The sequence below is a fragment of the Heptranchias perlo genome, chromosome 21 (assembly GCF_035084215.1).
Source record: "Heptranchias perlo isolate sHepPer1 chromosome 21, sHepPer1.hap1, whole genome shotgun sequence".
NCBI classification, from domain to species: Eukaryota; Metazoa; Chordata; class Chondrichthyes; order Hexanchiformes; family Hexanchidae; genus Heptranchias; species Heptranchias perlo.
The window spans coordinates 46,890,209-46,915,635 of record NC_090345.1 but is presented as its reverse complement, the minus strand read 5'-3'; the positions used below and the strand labels follow the sequence as shown (position 1 = coordinate 46,915,635).

The 25,427-nt window shown below is 45.2% G+C and overlaps 1 protein-coding gene across 1 annotated transcript in view; it reads left to right on the top strand.

Annotated features, from left to right (window-relative positions):
• Positions 1-25,427, top strand: part of LOC137340214 (catenin alpha-3-like) — a 1,497,032-nt gene that overhangs the window by 875,842 nt on the left and 595,763 nt on the right. The gene's annotated exons all lie outside the window — the stretch shown is intronic.

Below are 25,427 nucleotides of genomic sequence, written 5' to 3'. Positions count from 1 at the left end.
TGGAGACGGGTTGCAGTCGCGCTGGAAAAATTCATTTATTTTACCTTCCCACCTGCCCCCAACCCACCCGTTCTTGGAGGTTAAAATCCCCCTCCCCCCCCCGCTTTGTGTGTGTACACAATGTTTTGCTCTGTTCCTGATTTTATTCGAAACTGCGGATGTGAGTAAGGAGTACCAGAGAGCTCCAGTGGACTAACCACCTGCTCTGAGGAGCTGCACCCCTCCAAGAATGAAATAACATTAGTGACAAGTGAGGGGGAAGGGGAAGTATATTTACGAGCATGAACTCATGCAGCAATATGGTCAAATCCAAAACGGAGTGTTATACACACCTGGAGTCCATGCACTTCCAGCAAAGAGCCTTGTTCACAGGGTACACAACCCTCCAATCTCTGCACTTCCAGCAAAGAGCCTTGTTCACAGGGTACACAACCCTCCAATCTCTGCACTTCCAGCAAAGAGCCTTGTTCACAGGGTACACAACCCTCCAATCTCTGCTCTTCCAGCAAAGAGCCGTGTTCACAGGGTACACAACCCTCCAATCTCTGCACTTCCAGCAAAGAGCCTTGTTCACAGGGTACACAACCCTCCAATCTCTGCACTTCCAGCAAAGAGCCTTGTTCACAGGGTACACAACCCTCCAATCTCTGCACTTCCAGCAAAGAGCCTTGTTCACAGGGTACACAACCCTCCAATCTCTGCACTTCCAGCAAAGAGCCTTGTTCACAGGGTACACAACCCTCCAATCTCTGCACTTCCAGCAAAGAGCCTTGTTCACAGGGTACACAACCCTCCAATCTCTGCACTTCCAGCAAAGAGCCTTGTTCACAGGGTACACAACCCTCCAATCTCTGCACTTCCAGCAAAGAGCCTTGTTCACAGGGTACACAACCCTCCAATCTCTGCTCTTCCAGCAAAGAGCCGTGTTCACAGGGTACACAACCCTCCAATCTCTGCTCTTCCAGCAAAGAGCCGTGTTCACAGGGTACACAACCCTCCAATCTCTGCTCTTCCAGCAAAGAGCCTTGTTCACAGGGTACACAACCCTCCAATCTCTGCTCTTCCAGCAAAGAGCCTTGTTCACAGGGTACACAACCCTCCAATCTCTGCACTTCCAGCAAAGAGCCTTGTTCACAGGGTACACAACCCTCCAATCTCTGCTCTTCCAGCAAAGAGCCTTGTTCACAGGGTTCACAACCCTCCAATCTCTGCTCTTCCAGCAAAGAGCCGTGTTCACAGGGTACACAACCCTCCAATCTCTGCTCTTCCAGCAAAGAGCCTTGTTCACAGGGTTCACAACCCTCCAATCTCTGCTCTTCCAGCAAAGAGCCTTGTTCACAGGGTACACAACCCTCCAATCTCTGCTCTTCCAGCAAAGAGCCTTGTTCACAGGGTTCACAACCCTCCAATCTCTGCTCTTCCAGCAAAGAGCCGTGTTCACAGGGTACACAACCCTCCAATCTCTGCTCTTCCATTGCCTTTCAGTTTCCCATCGGACTAAACCCACATCGTTACCATTTCTGCAGTGAGATGTTTTAAGTCCTATAGTACGCCACCTGTTCCACAATGTGCCCTTCTGTTATGTGCCCATTTTACATTTCAACATTAAACCCAATGAAGATTGTTACAGGCTGATTGGCCCATGGGAATTCTTTCCTGCAGTACATTCCTTTCCCCTTGACAGCAGGTATAATGTAGTTTGCATAATCTTGCTACTTTCATTCTCACTATCTTAATATGATTTATCTTGACAGCTTCACTAATACCTACTATATAAAAACTACTTTCCTTCAAGGCCATTTAGGCCCTGTGCTGCCCTTTACTGTTATATTCATGCCTTACCTTTCTACTCATCTTAAAGTCATGTCACCTCTTCAGGGTTTCTTTCCAAGTCCTTCAAGTAGTTGACATGGAGCTCTCTGTTTCAGGGACATATTGCTACACTCTTTGCTCCTTTACCATGTTTAAGGCCTCTCCCTCAACAATCTGATTGCAGTCTCCATTATAGAGGATACCAGTGCAGAGTATTCATGGCCTGCTCAGGAAGCTGTGCCTTTCCAATTATCTTGGAAGCATTATCTACAAATTCCATATGTTTCAAAACGAAATGTTCCTGCGACTTTTTCTTAGTGAGTTGCAAATTACAATGAAAAGTGATCTATTGTCCATTTTATTTTGGAAAAAAAAGAGGAAAATCTAGCTGCGGTGATCAAGGAATCAGGGTTGTGCTGGGCCATGAGGTTACAGATTGTGGTGGTGTACAGTTCTGCTGCTGCTGATGCTGACGAAAGTGTCATCGACAGTGCTATCAAGCGGCACTTACTCACCAATAACCTGCTCACCGATGCTCAGTTTGGGTTCCGCCAGGACCACTCGGCTCCAGACCTCATTACAGCCTTGGTCCAAACATGGACAAAAGAGCTGAATTCCAGAGGTGAGGTGAGAGTGACTGCCCTTGTCATCAAGGCAGCATTTGACCGAGTGTAGCATCAAGGAGCCCTAGTAAAATTGAAGTCAATGGGAATCGGGGAAAACTCTCCAGTGGCTGGAGTCATACCAAGCACAAAGGAAGATGGTAGTGGTTGTTGGAGGCCAATCATCTCAGCCTCAGGACATTGCTGCAGTGTCCTTGGCTCAACCATCTTCAGCTGCTTCATCAATGACCTTCCCCCCATCATAAGGTCAGAAATGGGGATGTTCGCTGATGATTGCACAGTGTTCAGTTCCATTCACAACCCCTCAGATAATGAAGCACACCGTGGCGGCATGCAGCAAGACCTGGATAACATCCAGGCTTGGGCTGATAAATGGCAAGTAACATTCACACCAGACAAGTGCCAGGCAATGACCATCTCCAACAAGAGAAAGTCTAACCACCTCCCCTTGACATTCAACGGCATTACCATTGCCAAATCCACCACCATCAACATCCTGGGGGTCACCAATGACCAGAAACTTAACTGGACCAGCCACATAAATACTCTGGCTACAAGAGCAGGTCAGAGGCTGGGTATCCTGCAGTGAGTGACTCACCTCCTGACTCCCCAAAGCCTTTCCACCATCTACAAGGCACAAGTCAGGAGTGTGATGGAATACTCTCCATTTGCCTGGATGAGTGCAGCTCCAAACACACTCAAGAAGCTCGACACCATCCAGGACAAAGCAGCCCGCTTGATTGGCACCCCATCCACCACCCTAAACATTCACTCCCTTCACCACCGGCACACAGTGGCTGCAGTGTGTACCATCCACAGGATGCACTACAGCAACTCGCCAAGGCTTCTTCAGCAGCACCTCCCAAACCCGTGACCTCTACCACCTAGACAGACAAGGGCAGCAGGTGTATGGGAACACTACCACCTGCACGTTCCCCTCCAAGTCACACACCATCCCGACTTGGAAATATATCGCCGTTCCTTCATTGTCGCTGGGTCAAAATCCTGGAACTCCCTACCTAACAGCGCTGTGGGAGAACCTTCACCACACGGACTGCAGCGGTTCAAGACGGCGGCTCATGACCACCTTCTCAAGGGCAATTAGGGACGGGCAATAAATGCCGGCCTCGCCAGCGACACCCACATCCCATGAACGAAAGAAAAGAAATCCCACAACACCTTGTGAATGCCCAGCTTTGGGCTGCTCGATCTGTCGCTCGTCTGTCCCACTCAGCATGGTGGTAGTGCCACACTAAATGATGGAGGACCTCATCACAATGGACAGGAGACGTTGTCTTCATAAGGACTGCGCGGTGGTCACTTCCACCAGTGCTATTGTGGATAGACGTTTCTGTGGCATGCAGGTTGGTGAAGATGAGGTCAAGTAGCTTACTTATCCGTGTTGGTTTCCTTACCACCTGACACAGGTCCGGTTCCCCCATCCAGAGTACATTCTGTGCCCTTGCTTCCTTCAGAGCTTCCTCCAATTAATGTTCACCATGGAAAGGTACCGATTCGTCAATTAAAGGGTTTTCTTGACCTTGTTTGAACTAAAATCATGGGGTTCGGAGTCAATGTTGAGGACTCCCAGGGCCACTCCCATCTGAATGTAATTAACTGCTCCCCCACCTTTGGTGGGTCTCTTGTACTGGTGGAACAGGACATACCCAGAGATGGTGATGGAAGAGTCAGGAATGTTGGTTGAAAGATATGATTCTGTGAGTGCAACTATGTTGGACTGTTGCTCGATTAATCAGTGGGACAGTTCTCCCAACATGGGCACCAGCCCTCAGGTGTTGGTGAAGAGGACTTTGCAGAGCTGAGATTGCCTGAGTCTTATCCTGAGCCATTGCTGATAGGTACACACAATTCTTCTTCTTGTTGAATTTGTGGCAATTGTTTACTATGTGTGGCTTGCTAGGCTATTCCAGAGTGCATTATGATTCAACCACATAGTTTAGGACTGGACTCGTATGTAGGCCAGCCCAGGTAAAGGTGTTAGACTCCCTTCCCCGAAGAATATTAGTGAACCACTTGGGTTTTTACGACAATCAGGAAGCTTTCATGATGTTTTTGTGGTGTTAACCCACAAATTACCAGCTTTATTGAATTCAGCTTCGCAACTTGACATGGTGGGATCCAGTCCCATAACCACTGTACCAGCAGACTCTTGTGTGTATGGCCAAACAATTGTTCTTCTTCACCTGAGGATGGAAGGGCTCCTTTTTGATGCTGAGCAAGGAGCAGCATCAGACCTTCTTTGAAAGACAGTCCCATTACTGAGCCTTGATAGCTCTTCTCACAGGTCCCTGAAATATAAATCAGAAGACTCCAGTGCTGGTGTCTCAGTCCAGGAAAGTGCTGCTGCTGTGACCAGAGGTTCCACTGGGCCTGATTTGGGTATCACCTTGGCCATCCTGTAAAGGTAATCTGTCATGTGATGAAAAACTGAACTAGAGACAGGGTGCTAACGGATCTCTCTCTCTCTGCGAGAGTACGTTCCAGAAGCTATTTCATCTGCCAGTTGAGTGCGAGTACATCGAACTTTGATCTGGTTGCATCTGATGGGGCCGGATTTTGCTGTGAGCAGCAAGTGAACGCCACTCGCTGTTTGTTAGACTTACACTTGCCCATAGACTTGCTGTGGGGTTTTGCTCGGCAAGTTACTGGATGTTAGTGATCCAGACGGTGCGGCCCCCTCTACAGGGCATCTGGGACCTGTGTGAACAGGGCAAGCAACTGTGTATCTCCTTAACCAATCAGTTTGAAGCATCGTTAATGAGCAGCGCACAGTTTGAACCAGAAAGTGTAAGTTACAATAGTGAATTCAGTGTCAAATCAGGGACAGAAAGAGAAATAAGGAGAGGGATAGAATGATTAGATTAAGAAGCAGAGATAAAGGAGACAGAAAGAAAAAGTAAAAAGAAAATTTGGGGCCGGAAATTGCTCGTGAAGTAACAGTGAGCCTAACAGCGCTCACCGTTATTAATGGGCAAATGGAAGAGCAAGTTCCAGCAATCGCACAGGCGCAGTCAAACGTGGAAATCTGGAACTTGCTCTTCCTGGCTCACCAGTGATCTGACGGCTTCGCCTTGAAGGGACCTCGCCAGCTGTAATCAATGGACCAGCGTGAACTTGGTCTCCTGTCCAGCTGGAAACTAAGTAATCTCTCCACAAATAAAGGTGCGCTGAGTTATATCTAGTCTAAACTAACTTTTAATGGTGTGGTAAGTATTAATGACAGCCAAACAACCTCTCTGGCTCTGAAAATTAACTTTTAAAAATGCGGAGTCTCATTACTCCTGAATTTACTGGAATCATAGAATCATAGAAGTTTACAACATGGAAACAGGCCCTTCGGCCCAACATGTCCATGTCGCTCAGTTTATACCACTAAGCTAGTCCCAATTGCCTGCACTTGGCCCATATCCCTCTATACCCATCTTACCCATGTAACTGTCCAAATGCTTTTTAAAAGACAAAATTGTACCCGCCTCTACTACTGCCTCTGGCAGCTCGTTCCAGACACTCACCACCCTTTGAGTGAAAAAATTGCCCCTCTGGACACTTTTGTATCTCTCCCCTCTCACCTTAAATCTATGTCCCCTCGTTATAGACTCCCCTACCTTTGGGAAAAGATTTTGACTATCTACCTTATCTGTGCCCCTCATTATTTTATAGACTTCTATAAGATCACCCCTAAACCTCCTACTCTCCAGGGAAAAAAGTCTCAGTCTATCTAACCTCTCCCTATAAGTCAAACGATCAAGTCCCGGTAGCATCCGAGTAAATCTTTTCTGCACTCTTTCTAGTTTAATAATATCCTTTCTATAATCGGGTGACCAGAACTGTACACAGTATTCCAAGTGTGGCCTTACTAATGTCTTGTACAACTTCAACAAGACATCCCAACTCCTGTATTCAATGTTCTGACCAATGAAACCAAGCATGCTGAATGCCTTCTTCACCACCCTATCCACTTGTGACTCCACTTTCAAGGAGCTATGAACCTGTACTCCTAGATCTCTTTGTTCTATAACTCTCCCCAACGCCCTACCATTAACGGAGTAGGTCCTGGCCCGATTTGATCTACCAAAATGCATCGCCTCACATTTATCTAAATTAAACTCCATCTGCCATTCATCGGCCCACTGGCCCAATTTATCAAGATCCCGTTGCAATCCTAGATAACCTTCTTCACTGTCCACAATGCCACCAATCTTGGTGTCATCTGCAAACGTACTAACCATGCCTCCTAAATTCTCATCCAAGTCATTAATATAAATAACAAATAACAGCGGACCCAGCACCGATCCCTGAGGCACACCGCTGGTCACAGGCCTCCAGTTTGAGAAACAACCCTCTACAACCACCCTCTGTCTTCTGTCGTCAATCCAATTTTGTATCCAATTGGCTACCTCACCTTGGATCCCGTGAGATTTAACCTTATGTAACAACCTACCATGCGGTACCTTGTCAAAGGCTTTGCTAAAGTCCATGTAGACCACGTCTACTGCACAGCCCTCATCTATCTTCTTGGTTACCCCTTCAAAAAACTCAATCAAATTTGTGAGACATGATTTTCCTCTCACAAAACCATGCTGACTGTTCCTAATCAGTCCCTGCCTCTCCAAATGCCCGTAGATCCTGTCTCTCAGAATACCCTCTAACAACTTACCCACTACAGATGTCAGGCTCACCGGTCTGTAGTTCCCAGGCTTTTCCCTGCCGCCCTTCTTAAACAAAGGCACAACATTTGCTACCCTCCAATCTTCAGGCACCTCACCTGTAGCTGTCGATGATTGAAATATCTCTGCTCGGGGACCCGCAATTTCCTCCCTAACCTCCCATAACGTCCTGGGATACATTTCATCAGGTCCCGGAGATTTATCTACCTTGATGCGCGTTAAGACTTCCAGCACCTCCCCCTCTGTAATATGTACACTCCTCAAGACATCACTATTTATTTCCCCAAGTTCCCTAACATCCATGCCTTTCTCAACTTTGAGGTCCTACTTTTTAGTTTAACTCCTAACTCCCTCAATTCAGCTTGTAGGACCTCATCCCGTTTTTTACCTATATCGTTGGTGCCTATATGCACCACGACAACTGGCTGTTCACCCTCCCCCTCCAGAATGCCCTGCAGCCGCTCCGAGACATCCCTGACCCTTGCACCAGGGAGGCAACATACCATCCTGGAGTCTCGGTTGCGTCCGCAGAAACGCCTGTCTACTCCCCTTACAATCGAGTCCCCTATCACTAGAGCTCTGCCACTCTTTTTCCTGCCCTCATGTGCAGCAGAGCCAGCCACGGTGCCATGAACCTGGCCGCTGCCACCTTCCCCTGGTGAGCCATCACCCCCAACAGTATCCAAAACGGTATACCTGTTTGAGAGGGGGATGGCCACAGGGGACCCCTGCACTACCTGCCTGCACCTCTTACTCTGCCTTGTGGTCACCCATTCACTTCCTGCCTGTACACCCTTTACCTGCGGTGTGACCAACTCGCTAAACGTGCTATCCACGAGTTTCTCTGCATCGCGGATGCTCCACAGTAAGTCCTCCCGCAGCTCCAGCTCTGAGATACTAGTTTTTGGACATTTTTTTAAAAATGTTTTTTAATTTGTAAATTTAAAATTTTATTTTTTTATACTTTTTCTTTCTGTCTCTTTTATCTTAAATTTTAAATCTTACTCTCTTTTAATTTCGCTTTCTCTATCTGATTTAATAGTACATTTACTAATCTTACCTGCCACTTCCCCGTTCTCACAGTGTGGCTTGGTTCAAGCTGATTGATTGAGGGGATAGAGCGATCGAGGGAGCTCAGAGAAGCCTGGGAAAGAACGCTGGACTTGTTTAAGCTCATCATTGAAGGAAGTTGCCCCCCAAAAGCCCTCGAACACTTAGTGTGTGAGTTTGAATCTGATGAGTGGCGAGTGCTGTTGGTTCGCATCTCAGACCATTTAATATTTCATTTATTTTTAAATGTTCAACAATAATTAAAATCTGAAGCAATGAGACTCCACACTTGTAAAAGTTAATTTTCAGTGCCAGACAGGTTTGTTGGCAGTCATTAAGACTTACCATTGCCACTAAAATGGACAAGCCCTAACTTTTGTTGGTGAGTTTAGTCCGTATCTATGAGCTAAGTACAGGAACTTCATGCCGTTCAATATTTGAATGGTGAGTCAGCTGGCGGGATGCCGTTTTCACACAGCTTTTGGAGGAGCATCGTATCTTGAACAGAAACGTCCCGATTTCTGCGTTTGACTGTGTATGTGCGGTCGCCAGAAATTACATTCCGATTTGCATATAAATAATGGGGAGCGCTGATAGCCTCACCGATACTTTCACAGCAAAATCCGGCCCATGGCCTTTCCTCAAACATTATTTTTGAAGCAGTGCAACAGGCACTGCCTGACATGTTGGGAATGGACGACTGTGCAAAGCTCTCTTGCCTTAAAGCACCAGTGCTAGGCAGCTACTGGCATGAGGAACTGGAGGCAGACACACTGATGGAGCTTGCCCTGGAGACAATCAAGCCCCTTCAGCAATGTTCCCTTGAAGTGAACGTTCTCATTAGTTGCCCGTTAATTGGTAGTATAACTGTACCACTGATTGTAATGGTGCAGCAACTGCTGTTCATCTCTTCTGCAAAAGGAAATATTTTCTGTTTAATTTAAGTCAGTGTGAATAAATCACATTGGCTATAAAACATTCAGGTTTTTTTTTCCAATATTTGCTTCACAGGGAGCTACTGACTCTTCTGATGAATAATAAGTTACTGCAGTGTCGTAGATCGTTCAAGAAATTCTGTTTCAGGCACAGCAGTCAGGGAATAAATCACTGTTACACACACGTTGCAGCTTATTACGTACAAAGTTTATGATTTCACTGACCATATCACACACACAATAGCGAGCGTCAAGGTGACATTTTTACCGAGAAACTATTTGAAAATTGAAATGTTCCATTCTGATTGGTATTTGTCTCCATGGTGTTCTGGTTTGTCATGGATTTGATTATAAAATCGCTAATTAAAATAAAAAGACAGCGCAGTGGAATACTACCAGTCGTCCAAGTGATCACTATTAATGACCGATCAGTACGGCAGAAAGTGGGAGACCTGGAATTGTACTTGCTCATCCCACCATTCGTGATGAGTACTGCACTGCCCACCACTCACTTTACACAACTGATCAAATAGCTGCTCAGCCTCTCCTCCCTGATGTGCTGCTCAGAAGGTTAGTGCCATAAAAAGGTTAGTGTTTTTACATTATTCCTTTCATTGCCTTCAACCTAAAATAATCACTCTGTGTGAACGCTGTTCTGCTGTTCCAAGTGCTGGTGAGCAGTCGTTGAGTCATCTTGAGGATCCATCCTAGTTAACTAGTTAAAGGTAATGATCAGTCCAGTGGTGATGTCATTACTCATTCGCGTGTGAGATGGTGGAGATTAACAATGTTACAACTGAGGCAATTGTCTTTCAACAAAAGGGAACTGGCACTAAAGTGATCACTGGGACAAACACTGATCACTATAAATGATCACAATGCAGAGCATGAGATGGGCAGTGGGGTTAGAAAGCAGATTGTAATAGTTAGAAATGACTGATCACAACAGTGATCGGTATAGCAGGATTCCACTGGAATCAGACAATGGTAGTAGCAACTATGAAATTATTAGCATTTTATGGCAGATTTTGCTTAAAACTATGCTTGGTTATGGAATATAAACCAAGCATTTTTTGCAGGGTCACAAGATTAAAAGAGCAGCTGGAGAGGAAGTTAGATTCTAAAAGTGGCGATGAGGTTGAAGAGTAAGTTAATATTTTCACTCGAGTATTCACTTGAGAAGTTAAAAATGGCTTTCTATCCCATTTCTGTAATAGACCTACTATCTTAGACCAAAGGTGTTCTTTTGGCTTTATAAGCTGCACAGGTGTTTATTGTAGACTTTCAGGGGCCTCCTATAAGTTCAAAGGGTAGAAATTGGATCTCATTGCACCCATTTTACGAATATAATACGAGGGCCAATTTCGGGGAACAATAACCCGCACCCAAAGGAAGCCTGAAAGACTTCTGGCCTGATATTGGGTTGTGCCATTTTTCAGCCCTAAATCCCATTCCCATTAATTCCCACGTGCCAATGTAGGTCAGCAAGCACAGAGGTGATGGGTGAACGGGACTTGGTGTGAGTTAGGATATGAGCAGCAGAGTTTTGGATGAGCTCAAGTTTATGGAGGGTGGGAGGTGGGAGGCCGGCCAGGAGAGCTTTAGAATAGTCGAGTCTGGAGGCAACAAAAGCATGGATGAGGGTTTCAGTAGCAGATGATCTGAGGCGGGGCGGAGACGGGCGACGTTAGGGGGGTGGAAGTAGGCGGTCTTGGTGATGGAGAGGATATGGGGTCGGAAGCTCAGTTAAGGGTCAGATAGGATGCCAAGGTTGCAAACAGTCTGGTTCATCCTCAGACAGTGGCCAGGGAGGGGGATGGAATCAGTGGCAAGGGAATGGAGTTTGGGGTGGGACCGAAGGCAATGGCTTTGAATTCTCCAAAGTTTAACTGAAGGAAATTGCGGCTCACCAAAGATTGGATATCAGACAAGCAATCTGACTGCACAGAGACAGTGGAGGGGTTGAGAGAGGTGATGGAGAAGTGGAGCTGGGTGTCATCAGTGTACATGTGGAACCTGCAGATGATATTGCCAAGGGCCAGAGGAGGAGGACAAGGATAGATCCATGGGGGACTCCGGAAGTAACGACGTGTGAAACTTTGGGGGTTAGAACGTGCTAGGCGCAAAACCTTGTTACAGCAGTAAGTTTACAAAATCACTCTCCCGGCTAGGGATTATTAGGAATTCAGGCCTGATATGTGAATTTATAACTGTGGCTTTTATTTATAAAGATTAGAAAACAATCTTCCTCAAGGTGTGCAAAGAAAATTTTCCCTTCACTCTTCTTTGACTCAGCTTTAAGGATTCCTTTGGGGGTGGGGGCAGGGAAGGGGGAGGTGACTGCTGGGTCCCACAGTTAGAATTTAGCACATTAAGCACAGAGACCAGATCTGACTTGACACCGTGACTGGAAATCATTGCTTTCTAACAAAGCTGTAGAGTTATCATCTTATCCTCCCACTGAGTCTGACATTACATTTCCGTTTCCATTTTAGTAAATGGTACAGCAGCCCCAGTTGATGACCCTCAGAACACATAGTCTCACAGCTTGATTGAATGATTTCTGTGGAGCAGACTCCTTCCCGATTTGGATCACAACATACCTAAAGGGGCGAATTACACTGATTGCTGAAAATAGCAAGAATTAAGCCTATTTCATTTGGCAGCAAGTGTGATCCTAACGCTATATTACTTGCCCAGCTCCCCCCCCTCCCCACCACACCCTTCACCAGTTTTCCCCTCCCCCTCTGTCTGTTCTCCTGCTCACTCAATGTTCCAATTAATTAGCGTGTTTTACAAAGAGACAAAAAGTTTTAAATGTAAGGGGTAATTTTGTGAATTCAGGCTCCCAGCACAGAGTTTCACCCATCGGGAGCACATATCGGGAATTCAGGCAAATGAATGGATGGAAATTTGTGGAGCGCATGCATGTCTGGTGGACAGCGTGCCATGCTCGTGGATACTCTCACTAGCTCCGATTTTCGGGGCCATTATGCCCAGAAATTTGTGTAATCAGGGCGTAAAGGCATAGAAGTGAGGGCAGAGACTCTTACCCCTATTGCACGCAATAATTGGATTTCTATCAGGTGCAGGAAGCTCTTGCCAGAAATGGGCAGGATCTCATTATAATATAATAATATATATGATAATGTGGTGGACATGATGTCATTTGGACACCAAGCTCATTTTTCAGCCGTAATGCTTTCAGATTTTTTTGGGGAATTCCTGTAGTTCATTATTTTATGGCCTTTTCAGTGGCTGAAGCAAATTTGTGGCATGGGCTTTGGGCCACCCAGATTAGGACAATGAGTGTCCTCATGGGAATCCTTACTTCATTCATGCTATTTGGAAGAAGAACATAAGGCCATCCAGCCACTCGAGCTTGTTCCACTATTCAATTAGGTCATTGGTGATCCATATCTCAACTCCATTTACCCACCTTTACTCTATATCCCTTGATGTCCTTTCCTAACACAAATCTATTGATTTTTTTGAAAATTTCAATTGACCCAGCATCCACAGCCTTTTGGAGAGAGTTCCAGATTTCAGAAAGAAGAGGAGGGGGAAATGGAGGAATCTCGGGCACATCGGATTGCACCACAGGAGGACTGTGCCCACCTGGTGTTAACTGAGATTATTTGAGGGAATTAGTACCTATAGGCTAAGATTCAAGAGAGAGGCTGTGACAGGATTGCAATCTGACTTGTAGCCAAATTCCAGGCCGGTGTGGCACCGCTGCTGACTGCCAAGATCACTTCAGTCCTAAACTATTATGCCTCAGGCTCAATCCGCACTGCCACAGGGGACATCAGTCAATCTGCAGTGCACAGATATATCAAGAAGGTGACTGATGCACTTTATGCAAGAGTTAACAACTTTATAATATTTCCTCATTGACAACTGGCAACTAGCATGAGACGGCATTGCAATTTTTTCAAATAGCTGGATTCCCAAAAGTCCAAGGCATCATTAATTGCACCCGTGAAGCCTTCCCTCCTCCTGCACATGGTAACTATTCATGTATGAACCATAAAGCTTTCCATTCCATCGGTGACCATCTGCACGGGGGGGGGGGGGTGGGGTCATGCGGGTGAATGCCCATTGCCCACGATGTCTTTATTTTAATTTAATTTACTGTAGCCCCATTGCACGACATACAAAGAGAAGCATGAGATTGGCTCCTAGGAAACCAAGGCTGTGCTCTGGAGCCCTGGCTTGTGCTGTCTCTATAATAACCAGGTAAATCTTCCAAGCAGGAACATAGACGAAAAAAGACCAAGGTCCATCCAGTTCACCTACTCCCATGATACAACGATAATGGAGTTGTTGACTAATCATAGTAATCAATCCCTATCAATTAGTCTACAACAGAGCCAGACATGAGGTGAGGAAAACCCCCAGTGGTGGAGAGCTTTGGGAACCAGAGGTCCAAAGTCACCTGTTCCTCCCAAGCCCGTTACACTTACCAAAGGTCATGTCTCAAATTACTCATCTACTGTATCCCAAAATATTATTTTCTGAAAGAATTCTATCCTGCTTCCACTGTCTCGCTCGGGAGCCTGTTCCATAGATTGACCACTCGCTCACTGAAATAATGTTTCCGCAGATTAGTTTTGAATTTATCCCCCTACAAGTGCAGGCCGCGCCCTCTGGTTCTGCAGCTTATGGAGACAGTGAAATAGCTTTTCATGGTCTACGTTACCTAGTAGGTATAGTGAGGCGCGTGCATCTACCAGAGTTAAGAGAACACACTATGGTCACATTAAAGCATTTCATTCTGTCTTCCTGGCTCAAACTGCTCTCCCACTACTTTTTTTTTAATTGAACTCCCCAGTGAATCGGTTGTGAATTTTAAATAAATAGGAACGTAATAAACATTCAATTTGAAGCCAAGACTCCCCACCCCCATCGACCCCTCCCTCTGTGGGTAAGTTATAAGCCGTATCCGTGGTGGGAGGTCGCTGAGGTCGGCATGTGTAGAGGCCCAGAATTACTGGGACTCAAAGAACGAGCTGAAGGATTGAGCTGTGTGAACTGGAGGTGAACCCAAGAGAGGGGAGGTCGTGGAGAGAAAGCTCAATAGAAAATTGGAAGGTACAGTGAGAGCGTTTTTTTTTGTTTTGAGAATTGTTGATTTTTTTTTAATGATTATGGGAATAGATTTTATGACCTGGTGCTCCAGACACACAGTTTCTCACAGCGGGAGAGCATACTGTGAATTTGGCTGTGGAGGCCAGCACATCCTGTGTAACTCTGCATTAAAGTGAACGGTTGCATGAGATGTTCTGCTGTCTGCTCCAAAGTTCCTGATTATGCACTCAGATCGTGTGGGGCTCTGCACAGGGGCACTAATGTAGAAAATCTATCCCCCTATTCGTATAGACCACCCATGGTGTTGCTCAGAGTAAATTCCCTTAACCCTTGTGTGTCTCAGGTTCTGTCTCGGTGATATATCTGTGCGGGGGTGAAATCAGTCTTGGGCGAGAACAAATCGGCTGTCCATTTTATACCCGGCCCGATTGAAGTCAATGTAAAAGAAAATCTGACCCAGTGTAAAATGGGCTGCCAATTCGCTATTGCCTGTTTTGCTCCGAGACCAATTTTACCTCCCTATGTCTCTCTATTGTTTACACATCTCTCTTTCTCCTCCCCCAATCTCTTTCTTTTTATCCATTCTGTAAGTCTTGACACTGATTTGTTGCTGCGATCTTTCTCCCTCTGTCAGCGTGCGTCTGCCTTGGGCCTATGCCTGTCTCTCTTTCCAGGATCTGTCTTTTGCCTATATCCATGAGTATTCATCAACATCTGTTTTAATATCAGCTCCAAGGCCACGGACATCAACCGGAACTGCACAAAAACAAAATGTTCAACGTAGAGACACGGGTCGTCATTCATAAAAATGTCCTCTACACAGAAACGTGGAGATAGAGCCCCAAGGTGACAGATTCAGGCAGAGAAAGAGAGACGTGGGGACTGATTTTAAAAAAGATACTTTTATTTAGAGCCTTTCACGACTTCAGGACGTTCCAAAGCACTTCACAGCTGGCAAAGTACTTTTGAAGTGTAGTCACTCTTGTAATGTAGGAAACACGGCAGGATGAGGAGAGAGAAACAGTAACAGCAAGAAAAACAAGGAAAGTGTAAGGGCAGACAGGATACAACATGTGACAGCAATACATCACCACAGAGACAGAGCACAGCACAGAGAGGCAAACATAACAAACAGAGATCAATGCATAAAGAGCCATCAAACACAGAGAATAATATCGGGCATGTGTGGAGCACTGAGAAAGGACAGCGAATGTTGGTAAGATATCAGAGGACAGACAGATAGGCAGATCGCATCATGAGGTTTTCAGTTTGTCTTACCCACCTCCTAGAAATCCTGAGCTTCCCTCAGCACCTTCGACATATTCCAAGAACTGTTATTTTAACAGGAGCCTATTTATTTATTTAGTCAGTGCCAACAAGTCCATTAAAAGGAGGCAGAGGCTGCTTGGTTTAAAACGAAGTCCCTTGAAGTGTGTCAAAGCACCGAGGGAAGCGCAGGACATCTCAGAGGTGTTCAAGTCAAATTGAAAATGTGGGGGGGGCAGCAATTGCAGCGGGATATTGAAACTAAGAAAGTGATTGGTGATCGAGGGTGACGAGTGCCACAGCACCACTGGTGGTGGGAGGATTGAAAGACAACAACAGGTAATTATAATTTAACTAGTGTTACAACTTACTCATTAAATCTTAATATAAGCAAGTGAGCAAATCATGACAAAATTATGATGCAGAGAAGAAGTGTAACAACAGGAAGTGCACAAGAAAATTAATATTTTATACACAATTCAGCAGGTGGGAAACCAACATGGTGGCTCGAAGACTTTGCGTTGAGGTATTTAATTGGTTAATTTTTTAGTGAATACAAATATTTTTAAGGCAAAATGATTTATTTTGTTTGCAGATAGTGATGTTTGATTGATTTAAAGCCAGTCAGCATGCTTTGTCCCCTACAGACATATCAGACAGACGCCAGATGCAACATTTTATGACATAAATAGATGTATTTGGACAAGCTGCTAGTCTGTCACTGATACTGCTGTTCATGATTATGACCAAGTTTATTGCTGCAATTCTGTTGTGTTGCTGCTGTTTTGTAATAGAATCCTGAGATGACGGGAATGTAACCAGATACCATAAACTTGACCCCAATTTAGGACAGGGAATTTATATTGGGCAACTTAATTGCCATGAAAGGCCAACTTTGCAACTCAATCAATTTTTTTGGCAACACTAAGGCATTTTTGACATCCTCTGGTTCCTCCAGCAATTGAAGTACACCCAGGCACTTCCTGCAGGTTAACGTGAGCTGGAAACTGTCACAATCCAGCTTGAAATAACTTAACCAAGTGCGGCCGGTAAGATGTACATCTCTTTTAAAGATGAGCCTCCCCCCAGTACCACCCTCCAGTGACCATTCTCTACGTGTGAGCTTGGATGGTCAGTGTTGGCTATTCCACTATAGGGTAGGGGGTAGAGGGTGTCACAGCTCCAGCTGATCCTGCCCTCGCCTGCTGCCCATACACATACACATTCCATTGGGTACTGATCAGCAGCAAGAGTCATGGCTGGCTTGTCATTCTCCAGACTGGGGCAATGAGACAAATTACTGACATCCTGCTTTAGATTACCTGACTCAGCACAGGCAACACCTAGTTTATACACCTGATTCAGCATAGGGACTATCTACTTTATACACTTGACTCAACAAAGGGACTGTCTAGTTCATACAGTGACTCAGCTGGGGTATCATCTAGTATATACACCTGACTCAACACATGTACCACCTGGTTTATACGCCTGTCTCAGCACAGGTACCATCTGGTTGATACAGAGACTTTAGATGGTTACCAGCTAGTTTATACAGTGATTAAGCACTGGTAACCTCTGGTTTATATAGTAACACAGCACAGTTACCAGCTAATTTATACAGTGACTCAGCACAGGTACTGTCTAGTTTATACACCTGACTCAGCCCAGAGACCATCTAGTTTATGCAATGATTCAGCACAGGTACCATCTAGTTTGTACAGTAACTCAGCAACTAGTTTCCAAACCTGTCTCAGCACAGGTACCACCTAATTTATACACCTGTCTCAGCACAGGTACCATATCGTTTATACACCTGTCTCTGCACAGGTACCATATTGTTTATACACCTGTCTCTGCACAGGTACCATATCGTTTATACACCTGTCTCTGCACAGGTACCATATTGTTTATACACCTGTCTCTGCACAGGTACCATATTGTTTATACACCTGTCTCTGCACAGGTACCATATCGTTTATACACCTGTCTCTGCACAGGTACCATATCGTTTATACACCTGTCTCTGCACAGGTACCATATGGTTTATACACCTGTCTCTGCACATGTTCCGTCTACTTTATACAGTGACTCATAGGAACATAGGAACAGGAATAGGCCATTTAGCCCCTCGACCCTATTCCGCCATTCAATGAGGTCATGGCTGATCTGTGACCTAACTCCAGATTTGGCTTATCCCCATATCCCTTAATACCTTTGGTTAACAAAAATCTATCAATCTCAGATTTAAAATTAACAATTGAGTTAGCATCAACTGCCGTTTGCAGAAGAGAGTTCCAAACTTCTCCCACCCTTTGTGTGTAGAAGTGTTTCCTAACTTCACTCCTGAAAGTCCAGGTTCTAATTTTTAGGCTATGTCCCCTGGTCCTAGACTCCCCAACCAGCGGAAATAGTTTCTCTCTATCTACCCTATCAGTTCCCCTTAATATCTTGAAAACTTCGATCAAATCACTCCTTAATCTTCTAAATTCCAGGGAATACAACCCTAGTTTGTGTAATCTTGCCTCATATTTTAAGCCTTGGAGTCCAGGTATCATTCCAGTAAATCTGCGCTGCACTCCCTCCAAGGCCAATATATCCTTCCTAAGGTGCGGTGCCCAGAACTGAACACAGTGCTCCAGGTGTGGTCTAACCAGGGCTTTGTGTAGCTGTAGCATAACTTCTACCCCCTTGTATTCTAGTCCTCTAGATATAAAGGCCAGCATTCCATTAACCTTTTTGATTATTTTCTGTACCTGTCCATGACATTTTAATGATCAGTGTACATGAACCCCTAAGTCTCTTTGGACCTCCACTGTTTCGAGCTTTTTACCATTTAGAAAGTACTCTGATCTATCCTTTTTAGGTCCGAAGTGGATGACCTCACATTTGCCTACATGGAAATCCATTTGCCACAGTTTTGCCCATTCACTTAATCTATTAATATTTCTCTGTAATTTTATGCTTCCATTTACACTGCTTACAATGCTGCCTATCTTTGTGTCATCGGCAAACTTGGATATGTGGCTCTCTATCCCATCATCTAAGTTGTTAATAAATACAGTGAATAGTTGAGGCCATAACCCAGATCCCTGTGGGACACCACTAGTCACATCCTGCCACTCAACACAGGTACCACCTAGTTTATTCACCTGACTCAGCACAGGTACCACCTAGTTTATAAACCTGACTCAGCCCAGGTACAACCTAGTTTATAAACCTGACTCAGCACAAGTACCACCTAGTTTATAAACCTGACTCAGCACAAGTACTACCTAGTTTATAAACCTGACTCAGCACAGGTGCCACCTAGTTTATAAACCTGACTCAGCACAGGTACCACCTAGTTTATAAACCTGACTCAGCACAGGTACCACCTAGTTTATACAGTGACTCAGCACAGGTACCACCTAGTTTATAAACCTGATTCAGCACAGGTACCACCTAGTTTATAAACCTGATTCAGCACAGGTACCACCTAGTTTATACAGTGACTCAGCACAGGTACCACCTAGTTTATAAACCTGACTCAGCACAGGTACCACCTAGTTTATAAACCTGACTCAGCCCAGGTACCACCTAGTTTATACAGTGACTCAGCACAGCTACCACCTAGTTTATACAGTGACTCAGCACAGCTATCACCTAGTTTATACAGTGACTCAGCACAGCTACCACCTAGTTTATACAGTGACTCAGCACGGCTTCACTAATGTAGCCACTGGGGATCCTGAGTCGAGCTATTAGCGGCTAGCGCAGTATGTGGCACTTTCCCCATTGATGCCCGCACATTGTGGGTTGGCCACATTATAAAAGTAGAACGGAACATGTTACTTAAACTTTACGTATTCGGCTGAGTGAAATTCCGCTTCGCCTATTTGAATAAAGTAATGGGTAAATTCACCCGTCCCACAATCCCAGGAGGGAGCCTCGCTTAACAGGAAGGCAGGTCCAAGGTCGGGCGACAGTTCTGTTGAGTGAGGCTAATTAACGAGAGTGAGAGATACTGAACTTACGCTGACCACTTCAATACCATGGCACTCAGAGATGCCGATATTGATAAAATGATTCCGTCTGTATTTTTCTATTTGCTTTCCAGGCAATTCGGTGTAAATCACAGATCTACTCAGCATGTTGTTAAGGATTTTAAGAGTATAAATCCTGATTAATTAGCTCCCATCTGTGTTTTATTGGAGAGCAAGGAAGATTTTTTTTTAAAAAGCAACATTGTTAGTTTGAGTTCTAAATGCCCTAATTGGATTGGATTGCTACTTATGAATTTTTAGCTTGTTGCCTAAATTACTTCAACTTGTGTGGATGGAAAATGTGCTCCTAATAAATTGGGGTTAATTATTCTGTTGTATGTTTTGTGCTCCTTTCGAACACAATCTATAATCTGAATATTGCCCGTTCCAGTTGTTTTCCTGATTCATTGAGAAATTATTTTGCTGCTTGTAATTCTGAGTAGCGCATTTCACCTTGTTCAGGATATCTATAACTAAACAAACACATGATGCCAAATAAAAACAGAAAATGCTGGAAACACTCAGCAGGTCAGGCAGCATTTATGGAGAGAGAAACAGAGTTAATGTTTCAGATCAGTGACCTTTTATCAGAACATCCCATGTTGCACTCGTGACGACCTGATTTGCCAAAATTAGCGGCAGGGAAAATGTCTCCCCCTCTATTATTGGACGTTTGTACAGTTTAAAAACTGGTTATTTTCTGAGTTTTGTATCCTGAATAGAAACCTTTTTTAGAAAAATTTTCAATTTTGATTGAAAGACATTCTCACTGCTCATATATTAAAATCTTGCATATAGCACACATTTCCTGCAAGTGTCACATTTCTCTGTCACGCCTTTTCTGTCACGCAATTTCCATCCCTGCTATTGCCTCTTGCTGTTCCCACCCCAAGCCTTTTACACCCTACTGCGCACGCTGGCAAAAAGCTGAAAGGCCATGTTCCTGACGATAACCTAGGACCCAGCTTTACATTCATTGAATCACAGAATCATCCAGCGCAGAAGGAGACCATTCGGCCCATCGTGTCTGTGCCGGCTCTTTGAAAGAGCCATCCATTTATTCCCACTTCCCAGCTCTTTCCCCCTAGCCCTGCAAAGTTTTCCTTTTCAAGTATTTATCCAATTCCCTTATGAAAGTTATTATTGAATCTGTTTCCACCACCCTTTCAGGCAGTGCATTCCAGATCAGAACAACTTGCTGTGTGTAAAAAAAAATCTCCTCGTCTCCACTCTAGATCTTTTGCCAGATGCAGCATTACAATGGAGCAAGTCCCCAGGAAAATCTGGGCCATTAAAATATCAGGAAAGAGGAAGAATTCATTTCACTTTACAGCCACAGTCAGAGAGGCTTCAATAAAAAGATACAAGGCTGGAAACACACAATAGTTCAGTCAGCATCTGGACAGAGAAAATACAGCCTATGAGATTTGTTTAATACATTTGTTCTTGAGATGTGGGTGATAGTGACAAGGCCACATTTATTGTCCATCCCTAGTAGCCCCAAGGGCATTAAGAGTCAAACATGTATTGTGGGGCTGGAGTTGCACGTAGGCCTGGCCAGTACATTTTTATTTATTCGTTCATGGGATGTGGGCGTCGCTGGCGAGGCCAGCATTTATTGCCCATCCCTAATGTTACAGACTCCCTTCCCTGAAACACATTGGTGAACCAGTGGGTTTTTATAACAATCATGGTCACTTTATCTGGTGGCAGCACACAAATCACAGATTTCCTAATATTTGTTGGTTCATGAAATGTTGGCCTTTATCTCAAGGGGCCTGGAATACAAAGGGGTGGAAGTTATGTTACAGTTATATAAAGCTCTGGTTAGATCCCATTTAGTGTATTGCCTTCAGTTCTGGGCACCGCACCTCAGGAAAGATACGTTGGCCTAATTGGGGGTGCAGTGCAGATTCACCAGAATAATACCTGGGCTAAAAGGGTCAGATTATGAGGACAGGTTGCATAGACTAGGCTTGTATTCCCTTGAATATAGAAGATTAAGGGGTGATCTAATTGAGGTGTTTAAGATGATTGAAAGAGTTCATAGGATAGATAGAGAGAAACTATTCCTGTGGTGGGGGAATCCGGAACAAGGGGGCATAACCTTAAAATTGAAGCTAGGCCGTTCAGGGGTGATGTCAGGAAGCACTTCTTCACACAAAGGACAGTGAAAATCTGGAAAACTCTGCCCCAAAAAGCTTTTGAGGCTGGGGGTCAATTGAAAATTTCAAAACTGAGATTGATAAAATTTTGTTAGGCAAAGGGTATTAAGGGTTACAGAACCAAGGCGGGTAGATGGAGTTACGATACAGGTCAGCCATGATCTCATTGAATGGTAGCACAGGCTCGAGGGGCTCAATGGCCTACTCCTGTTCCTATATTTCCCCCTCCCCTCCACTGTTTATCTCTCTCTTTTATCAACTAAACTATAAAGCCTGTTTATCTTATAGTCTTCACTCTGATGAAGGGCACACACCCGAAATGTTAACCCGTCTTTTCTCTTTACAGATGCTGACTGACCTGCTGTGTATTTCCAGGTTTTGTTTTAGAATTCCAACATTTGTGTTATTTGTTTGCGTTCTATTTTACAGAGAGGCTGCTGTGCTGTGCCAGCTGTGCTGGGGAGCGGGGGTGGGGGTGTAGTTATACCGTAGGGGATGTGGAGCTCCTGCTGCACTGTTTGGTGGTACAGCTGGACCTGCTGCCTGATAGGGACCCATGGCAACTTGTTGCTTAATTTACAAAGAGAAATCCTATTAAATTGGCACCTACATGCATGGCAGAAAATGATGGCAGCTGTTGACATTTATACATTGCAAATCGCATAGGAAATGTTTACCTGTCTCACAAATGGAGCATGTGAGACACGTACTGATTTTAATATGTTATAAATATACTAGCCAACATCTCGTGACGATACTCATGGTAAATCGGATGACTTGCTTAATGACGGGCGTTATATCACGTGATACATAATGTAGCGGTCCGCTGCTAAGGTGGAACGGTGTTTTAAGCTGCCCTGTCCCGTTAAGGTCCAGCTGAGGTCAATTCGAGTTCATTTGGTGTCTGGTCACTTTCAGGTTGCAGCTAAGAACTGCAGTGTGATGTCAGCACAGGCTAATATACTATTTTTAATACATAATTTCATACAAAAAACAAGTCTGAAGCGTTTGCAACCATCTTCAGCCAGAAGTGCTGAGTGGATAATCCATCTCGGCCTCCTGCCGATATCCCCACCATCACAGAAGCCAGTCTTCAGCCAATTCGATTCACTTGACGTGATATCAAGAAATAGCTGAGTGCACTGGATACAGCAAAGGCTATGGGCCCCGACAACATCCCGGCTGTAGTGCTGAAGACTTGTGCTCCAGAACTAGCTGCGCCTCAAGCCAATCCAGTACAGCTACAACACTGGCATCCACCCGACAATGTGGAAAATTGCCCAGGTATGTACTGTCCACAAAAAGCAGGACAAATCCAATCCGGCCAATTACCGCCCCATCAATCTACTCTCAATCATCAGCAAAGTGATGGAAGGTGTCGTCGACAGTGCTATCAAGCGGCACTTACTCACCAATAACCTGCTCACCGATGCTCAGTTTGGGTTCCGCCAGGACCATTCGGCTCCAGACCTCATTACAGCCTTGGTCCAAACATGGACAAAAGAGCTGAATTCCAGAGGTGAGGTGAGAGTGACTGCCCTTGACATCAAGGCAGCATTTGATTGAGTGTGACACCAAGGAGCCCTAGTAAAATTGAAGTCAATGGGAATCAGGGGGAAAACTCTCCAGTGGTTGGAGTCATACCTAGCACAAGGGAAAATGTTAGTGGTTGTTGGAGGCCAATCATCTCAGCCCTAGGACATTGCTGCAGGAGTTCCTCAGGGCAGTGTCCTCGGCCCAACCATCTTCAGCTGCTCCATCAATGACCTTCCCTCCATCAAAAGGTCAGATATGGGGATGTTCGCTGATGATTGCACAGTGTTCAGTTCCATTCGTAACCCCTCAAATAATGAAGCAGTCCGAGCCCGCATGCAGCAAGACCTGGACAACATCCAGGCTTGGGCTGATAAGTGACAAGTAACATTCGCGCCAGATAAGTGCCAGGCAATGACCATCTCCAACAAGAGAGAGTCTAACCACCTCCCATTGACATTCAACGGCATTACCATCGCCGAATCCCCCACCATCAACATCCTGGGGGTCACCACTGACCAGAAACTTAACTGGACCAGCCATGTAAATACTGTGGCTACGAGAGCAGGTCAGAGGCTGGGTATTCTGCGGCGAGTGACTCACCTCCTGACTCCCCAAAGCCTTTCCACCATTTACAAGGCACAAGTCAGGAGTGTGATGGAATACTCTCCACTTGCTTGGATGAGTGCAGCTCCAACAACACTCAAGAAGCTCGACACCATCCAAGATAAAGCATCCCGCTTGATTGGCACCCCATCCGCCACCCTAAACATTCACTCCCTTCACCACTGGCGCACTGTGGCTGCAGTGTGTACCATCCACAGGATGCACTGCAGCAACTCGCCAAGGCTTCTCCGACAGCACCTCCCAAACCCACGACCTCTACCATTTAGAAGGACAAGAGCAGCAGGCACATGGGAACAACACCACCTGCACGTTCCCCTCCAAGTCACACACCATCCCGACTTGGAAATATATCGCCGTTCCTTCATCGTCGCTGGGTCAAAATCCTGGAACTCCCTTTCTAACAGCACTGTGGGAGAACCTTCACCACACGGACTGCAGCGGTTCAAGAAGGCGGCTCATCACCACCTTCTCAAGGGCAATTAGGGATGGGCAATAAATGCCGGCCTCGCCAGCGACGCCCACATCCCATGAACGAATAAAAAAATCACACATGAAAAGGAAACATTTGCAGGGCTATGGGGAAAGAGCAGGGGAGTGGGGCTAATTGGATAGAGCTTTCAAAGAGCTGGCACAGGCACGATGGGCTGAATGGCCTCCTTTTGTGCTGTATGATTCTATGAATGCGTAGATATAGATAAATAATCAATGTATACTACAGTGGATCTGATAGGGTGTCTAACAAAGCTCCATGCATTCTGTGGAGCCCTGTGAAGAACTGAAAGTTTCAATGAACTGATCATTTCTGAACTTTCTGGTCCCAGAAGTAAGGCTCATTTCATTTCCTTTGACCTTTTGTCGCCATGTAATGCCCTCCTTGTGAGGGGAGACTTTGAGGCTGGAAGGAGCTGAAAATAGAAGCTGCCGAGCGCTCTGTACCTGGTGGTTTTCCATCCCTGGGAACACGGCAGGTTTTGCAAACAGTTTTATATTTCTTAATGAAAATGAACATTGGCACCACACTGGTGATCATTTCAGTCTTAATGCATAGTAATACACTGCTGCAATATTGTTGCATATTAATGTACCTCCAGGTATATGAGATTTACAACAGCTCTGCAAAATGCCAGTCATTTTTGTGGAATGCTTTGAAATGCAAATAAACCAGCTGTTTGCTGTAGTATCTGTCAGAGGGAGTAATGAGGTTCCAAGCAGCCACTACTGCCATTGCTGCCGAATGAATTCGCTTTTGAAACCAATATAAGGGTTGGAGGATGATGTAAGTAGAATGGGACTGGGTCAATATAAGGGTTGGAGGGAGATGAGAATAGAATTGGACTGGGTCAATATAAGGGTTGGAGGGAGATGAGAATAGAATGGGACTGGGGTCAATATAAGGGTTGGAGGGAGATGAGAATAGAATGGGACTGGGTCAATATAAGGGTTGGAGGGAGATGAGAGTAGAATGGGACTGGGGTCAATATGAGGGTTGGAGGGAGATGAGAATAGAATGGGACTGGGGTCAATATAAGGGTTGGAGGGAGATGAGAGTAGAATGGGACTGGGGTCAATATGAGGGTTGGAGGGAGATGAGAGTAGAATGGGACTGGGGTCA